This window comes from Equus przewalskii, chromosome 3, assembly GCF_037783145.1.
Source record: "Equus przewalskii isolate Varuska chromosome 3, EquPr2, whole genome shotgun sequence".
Taxonomy (NCBI): Eukaryota; Metazoa; Chordata; class Mammalia; order Perissodactyla; family Equidae; genus Equus; species Equus przewalskii.
The window spans coordinates 43833302-43840942 of NC_091833.1; the positions used below are offsets into that span (position 1 = coordinate 43833302).

The 7641-nt window shown below is 37.5% G+C and overlaps 1 long non-coding RNA gene across 1 annotated transcript in view; it reads right to left on the reverse strand.

The window, feature by feature from the left end:
- LOC139082519 (uncharacterized) overlaps positions 1-1803 on the reverse strand; it is a 4497-nt gene extending 2694 nt beyond the window's left edge. The window contains exons 1-2 of the long non-coding RNA XR_011538608.1: positions 1376-1803; positions 446-594 (exon numbers count right to left, since the gene is read on the reverse strand). This is a non-coding gene — a long non-coding RNA (uncharacterized lncRNA). The remainder of the gene's footprint in view (positions 1-445; positions 595-1375) is intronic.
- Positions 1804-7641: the final 5838 nt, after the last annotated feature.

Here is a 7641-nt window from a genome sequence, read left to right on the forward strand (position 1 = left end):
TTTTATGTAGAACTGTGATTAGACATAGGAAAAAATAACAAACATTCTAGTTCTATAACAAATTAATGTTGTTTAGTATGTAAGTTCAAGAAAAATAGAATTTCTCAATTGAAACAGAAACAAGCCATGAAAAAAATCTGAAGTAGAAATGCTAAAATGATTTTACTTTCTTTTGCTGTCAGCATTGTTCCAATTTTTCTTAATAAATGCAGATATAATACCCACCTATTTGTATGCAGCCACATTATCCAGGGCCTGATATAAATTAATCCTTTTGAAACTGGATTTAAATACAATGTCATTTCAATTTTCAAAACTTTTTCTAAATTCTAAAGCCCAAGCGTCTTTTTCTCTGAACCATTCTGATCCATATACCTACCTAATTCCTAAAACTGGAAAATTAGGGAAACTTTTTGCAACAAAACTTATAAAAAGTAATTCTTACATCTGTTTCTTTGGAGTCTCATGTTCCTGATGACTTTTTCCTTCTAAAATGATTTGCCAACCTTGGAACTTCTCAGTGTTTTCCTGACTCACAGTATATTTACAGTGTGTGCCTCAGGAAGAAATATACAGCAACTATTTCCTTCAGTACTAGAAAAAAGAACAGAAAACTTAGGGAATAAAAACACATGAAGAGCAAGTCTCCAATTAAACTACCTGAAAACAATGGGTTTTGGCTCATTAACTAAAAGCCTATTCTATCCAACGTATGTTCTTAAATTAATAGAATTGTTTTAAGCTAGTGGAGGAAAGAAATTTAACCTCTGTTCCATGAATTCAGAGACTGCTTTATATGAATGTATAAAGATTTAACACTGTGTTAATGTTAGAACTAATAGTGAGTATAAGCGCTTAACTAAAAGAAGACATTTTAGGGATTACTTGTTGACATTCCTAATTATAAGAATATCGTAGGCATTGAAATGATACACTGTGGGGATATTCATACTAGAGCACTGAAGGCTATATAGATTTCCATACCACAAAATAAAATAGCTAAATCGATGGTTTCCGGGGCATACTTCAGGATAAAGCCACAGCTCTCCTTGGCAACATTCAACGAATCATGAAGTTTCACACTGCTGTTGATGTTAAGGAAAATGACAGAACCAAAGTCTAAGGAGGAAAGAACCAAAAGAGAAAAGAAGTCCTCCAAATAACAAAAAATAACAGGAATGAGGAAGCGAAAGATTAAGGAAGGAAATTGAAGAAACTATGTTCTAAAATATATCTTTTCTCTCTGGCAGAATTCTATTTTAACACGTAGAGCAGATCTGTGATTTGGTTAAGTAGCACTATTCATTAAGTCGAGCTAGATATTTACATAGTAAGTCAGAATACGTGAAATGTTGAAGATCTGATTATAATTCACCTGCTTACAAAATCTCGACGTTCCTGTTTGCCTACAAAGTAGGTCCAGCATCCCAGTAGACCTTCCGGGCCCATCACAATCTGACCTCAGCATCCTTTTCCAGCACATCTCCTGCCAAACACTGCAGACTCACAGGCTGCTTGCCAAACGTCTTCACACCTCCCGCAATTTCTCCTGGCTGGGATGCCGTCTGGCGCCCTGACCGCTATCCCTTCGTCATCCAACATTCACCTTCTAGAGCCTAGTCAAATGTCTTTTCTTTCATAAAATCTATCTTCATTTCCCCAGGCTTATTAGTCACTCCTTCTCACACTTCAGCATTACCATTCTCGTATATTTTATAGCTTTTTATATTCTTAACACGCAGCACGGTGCCTAGCACATAAGAGGTGCTCTATATATCTTTGCTGTTGAAGGAGGATAGAACTATAAAACTTCACAATTATGTTAGAATCATGAGGCTGGATTCTAGAACCATCTGTAGATTCCCAGTTGTATTGGCCACTCAAAAAGTTCCTATGAAACAACAGTTAACATCCTGAAAATGGTGTATAACAAGCAGCAGGATACATGGAGTTTTGTTGGGGATTTATAAAAGCTGAAAAATAGGGGAAAAATTTTAAATGAAGGAAAAAACACACCAGGTTATTTACCATGAGGCCAGGGCAAGCAACGGCCAAGCACAAAATTGCCAGACCAACCTGAGTAGTAGTTGGGTTGGGTGTAGGATGAGGAGGGTGTGGGCTGGAATTTCAGTCAGGCATGGGAGTTACCGTCTCAGGGATAAAATTGCTTCATTTCTGGCTCAGGAATTCAAAAACTATTGTCTTAGTCCATTCAGACTTCTATAACAAAAATACCATGGGCTGGGTGGGTTAAACAACAGGAGTTTCTTTCTCACAGTTCTAGAGTCTGGGAGTCCAGGATCAGGGTGCCAGCAAGGTGGAGTTCTGGTGAGGGCTCTCTTCTAGGTTGCAGATGACTGACTTCTCATTGTATTCTCACATGGCAGAAAAAGAAAGTGACTAATCTCATTCAGGAGGGCTCTACCCTCATGACCTAATTACCTCCCAAAGGCCCAATCTCTTAATCCCATTAGGGGTTAGGATTCAACATCTGGATTTGGGGGTCACAAATATTCAATTCATAACTATCATCTGTGAGTATTAGAAAAGAGTCCTCAAATCATCATACTGCTGAGAATGTTGAGAGATTTTCATAGCATTCGTATCTGAACAAGATGTGATGTTCCAAGATGTTTCCTGATGCAAATGAAAGCTCCTTGAGGACACAGACACACGATTAGTAATCTGGCACCTGGCACATATAAGGATTTGATAAATACATGAGGAATGATAAATAATATAAGATGACAATTAATATCAATTTCACAGCATTACTGTTTCAAACACAAAGTGCTCTTATACAGGAAAAAGGACAGATTGATTCTTCTCACAAGCATTTCTATTACAGACCAAATAAAATAAAATTGGGGGTGAACTGAAATAAAAATAAACACAATAATTTTATAGAAATAATGGCTATTATCTGTTGATTGCTTCTATGTACCAGGTACTATAGCATTTACTTTGTTATCTTATTTAATCATGAATACTATTAACACCATCATTTTTTTGATGAAGAAAATGAAGTTTGATGAACAAAATTAAGTAAACTTGGGGCCAGCCTGGTGGCGTAGTGGTTAAGTTCGTGTGCTCAGCTTCAGTGGCCCATGGTTCGTGGGCTCATATCCTGGACTCGAACCTACACACCACTCATCAAGCCATGCTGTGGTGGCATCCCACATACAAAATAGAGGGAGATTGGCACAGATGTTAGCTCAGGGCCGATCTTCCTCACCAAAAAAAGAAAGAAAGACATTAAGTAAACTTGTACAGAGCAAGTATATGATGGAGTGGATATTTAAACCCAGGTTTTTTACAGAGTAGAACTCACATTCTTAACCACAACACCCCCCTAGACCTTCTGAATACTGCCACACATTTATCTATAATTAACAGTGCAAGCTAATGCATGGATTGAGTAAAGTACTTCTAACTGAATCTATCATTTTGTTCTTTTTCCTGTTAGTAATGTCTTCCTACAACCATGGACTTATCTTAGAATGTTGTTCTACTATGAAACAAAAAGAGGTAAACAGTTAATGATTGAGGATACTCTACCATCTGTGTCACTGCCTTAAAGTTACTTCACTGCTGTTACCTACAGACATGATATCTCAGACTGTGAAACGTTAATGACAGAGCTATCATGCAGATACCACAGAGGACATTCGATATCACTTGATGTTAAAGATACCATTTTTATGCTTGATTGAAATTCCAGTATTAACAGAGAGTGAGGAAATATTTTACCTTAGCATCTCCCTTTCCTTCTCTTGAAAGTTTTCAAGCATTGCAATTATATTGAATTTTATTTCAGTTTTCTCCTTTACTAGTTGCTAAATTTCCTGAGGTTTGGGCTATATTTTTGCATTTTTGTGTCTCCAGCATTTAACACACTCTGTAGCATATTAACCAACATTAATACATGTTTAATAAATAGATAAATCATGCAATTTAAATCCCACTTTGGCATAGTACTATGTTTTTCTGACCTCTATGTATTGGAGACAGTTAGATAGATATCAGAATTGAGGAATAAATGAAGCAAAACCATGCTGGTACTCTAACATGAGTCCTGAAACAGGGACAGATCATCCTTCAGACTCCAAGTATCAGCCCTGCATGAGAGAGGCCTCGAGCTGACAAGAAGCCTGGTACATCGGCAATAGTAGTCTACCGCGCACATCACACAGAAACCAGAGATGGTATGTTGAGTGACGCTAACAAGCCAAAGGACACTGAACAAGCATGAAGAATATCCTGTGGGCGGTGAGAAACCTCCTTGGAGAAAGGCTACTTTTGCTTTTGAACACTGGTTAATAAAGCTGCCACTTATGCTGCCCAAGTCACTGTACTTTGAGGAGAAAGGAATTGAGGCAATTGACACAAGTTAATGATTGTGAGGGCTTTTAATGACTTTCAAATTATTCAGTAGAACATTTCACATGAATTATTACTGTATCTGCAACTCATAATCTCAAAGTTACTGATATTCATGCTTTTACACTTAGCAACTTAACATTTTTGTGTTGTTACACAGAATTTTCATCATGAAAGCAGTTAAGTGTATAATATACATAAAATTAGTATAGAGGTAGCCAAGGTATTAACTAAGATATTGTTCTGTGACTGCTATTGTTGTTTTAATAACCTTCATGTTCCAGGATGACGTCTCCTTGAGAGTATGATAGAATACAGTGCATGTGATGCTCACAGGGAGGTGACAAGGTTAGGAATCCAATTATCTACAAGCTTTACTATCTATTACACCAAAAAGACATTAACCTCAGAATTCCATTCTATTTTATTGCTTTACTTCTCAATTAATAATAGTTTGTAGGCATTATTTCAGCATACCTATGAGAGAATAGACTTCTCATTTGAAGATTCCTAAGTTTTACTATGTTATTAAAAAGCAGCATTTGTTTCTATATAACCATGACCAGACTGGACTCTATTCAACCATATTCCTTACACATAATACAGTCTTGATACAGTAGCAGATGGAAAGCCCTGATACCAAGATTTCCTTTTCTTTTTTTCTTTATTTTTTGAAGAATATTAGTCCTGAGCTAACTACTGCGAGTCCTCCTCTTTTTTTTGCTGAGGAAGCCTGGCCCTGAGCTAACATCCGTGCCCGTCTTCCTCTACTTTCTATGTGGAACGCCTACCACAGCATGGCGTGCCAAGCGGTGCCATGTCCGCACCTGGGATCCGAACCAGCGAACCCCAGGCCTCTGAGAAGCTGAATGTGTGAACTTAACTGCTGTGCCACCCGGCCGGCCCCCTAGATTTCCATTTCTTTAAAACTAACTCTCAGGAAATGATTTAGGTCCTAGGTCTGACTAATTTATATAATGTATATTTATAATATGTCAATATAAATATAACCAATATGGAAATGAAAGAAGATTCAGACAGTTGAATCCCCCATAGCCTGGCTATGTAGTTCTATAAGTATAGGGAATTCATTAAACTGCAATTCACAGGACTTTTTCATAATATCTTGTCTGTTTTTGTTTTTGTTTTCTTGTGAAGCAAGGTCTTACCAAATGCTTGAGTCATAGTCTGTTTTGTTGCAGTCATATGGGTGTTACTGTGAAGGAGAAAAACTAATGACTACAGCGGGAAAAAGAATTGATGTGTCATGGATTATGGCCCTGGTTACACTTCTACTTTAACCGTACTCATGTGTTCAAACAAAAAAGTTCTGCATTTGAATGTCCACAATCGTCTGCATATTATAAACATCTCCTCTTTCACGCAGGCTCAGCCAACACTCGCATTTGTTGACATTCATCATCAAGGAATAAAGTCTTATAAACAAATAATTATCCTTCATAAGAGAATAGAAACAGAACCCTGATTCATAAACACTCATTAACACTTCCAGTTGCAATTATTAACCAACATTTTTGTTTAATCTTAAAATAAGTAAAACTTTATGACATGCTAATCATTTATTTAAAACTTTCTCCCTTATCTCTCAAAGGCTTATCTTCTCCTAGTGTTTGCCCTGGGTGGCTGATACTATTGATTTTGCCTTTAACAAATGTTTGTATTCCTCACCTGTGGCATTCCAATATAGCCATGAAGTATACATTACATCTCTTTTCCTAGATCGTATTCTAGTCCATGTAATCGCCTCCTCCATGTTTTTTTTCTCATAGAGGGATTTCTAAGATTTAGGATTCGCTTTAATGTACAGCATATTCTTTGACTTTGGTTTTCCTATTGAAACCATGTATTTTCATAGAAAACACATTAGTAACTCTACCTTTCTATGTCCTACATCTGGATTGCAGCCTCCTTCTGAGCGGGCACCATAATTACTTCATTCCCTGGACTTTATCAGAATTCATGAGCAAGCAGAACTGTTAAGTGCAGCCCTCCCAGCAATAAGTCAAACAGGATAATCAGCAAGAATTTTCAGAGGAAGTCAGAGTGTTTTTCTCATTCTCTAATAACGATAGCTTATTTATCCTTATTGTTGGCTACATCTGAATATTTTTAAGAAGTCACATTTTGACTGCTGTGTCACTAAAACCAGAATAGCCTGGGATTTTAAGGTATAAATTTACCTTAGTAGCTTTGCCTGAAAAGATGAACAGAGAAGATTGATTAATGAGTCTAATAATCTAGACTTAAGAATATTCAATTCCAAGCTAATTTTCACAAGGTCTTTGTTTACCTAATTTACCAGGTGGAGAACACATTCAATTGATTATCTGAATTTTAAGCTTTTCTCAGTGGTTTTTTGCCTCATTAATTCAACATATATTACACAAATAGACATTATGCTGGATGCTGAGGATACATTAGGCAAGACAGAAATCCTTGTCTCAGTTGAGTTTGTAGTCCAGAGAAGGAGTTAAATAAATAAGAAATTACTAAGCAGTATAGTTATTTATTCATGATTTATTAGCCACTGTGCTAGGTGTTAGGTATACAGCAGTGAGCAAGACAGGCCTCTGCTCTAGTAGAGAGTACATTTTAAGTCCTAAGTTAGCATCAAGCATCAGATTGTATCACACGGGGATACTTACACCAGTCTTTAGGGGATAAGAAAGTCATTCCGGAGGCAGTGACAGCCTAGCTGCAGCCCAAAAGGAAAATACTTAACCAGACAAAGAGCGAGGAAAGGCAAAGTGTTCTGGTGCTTGTCTCCCAAAAGTCAGAGAGATCATCCACAGTCAGGGCGCTAGGGACAGTTCAGTATGGCTAAAGTAGAGGATGGACATGAAGTAGGAATCTGTGAAAGCAGAGGTAAGCAACGTAATGAGGAACCAGATCACAATAAGATGGACCGTTATAGAATCTGAGACAGGCTGCTTATGCTCAAATCCTGGTTCAGACACTTACAAGCTGTGTCTTGATGACTTTAGGTGTGCTGGATCATTCTATCAGCTTGGTTAACTTGAGAATCGTATTTCACGTTCTCTTTCCCTGGATGGTTCTCTGTTAGCATTGGCCAGATAAGGAACTTGTGCAAGATTTAGGAAATGGAAGAGAAGCAGCAGCATTACCCTCTGAAGATCATCATAGTTGGATATAGTGATGGACAGATGCAGAAGTTCCTGGAGGGTTCCAGCTCATCCTCACTCTCCTTTGGTCCAGTTCCAGCTCTTCTCAACTCTGGCT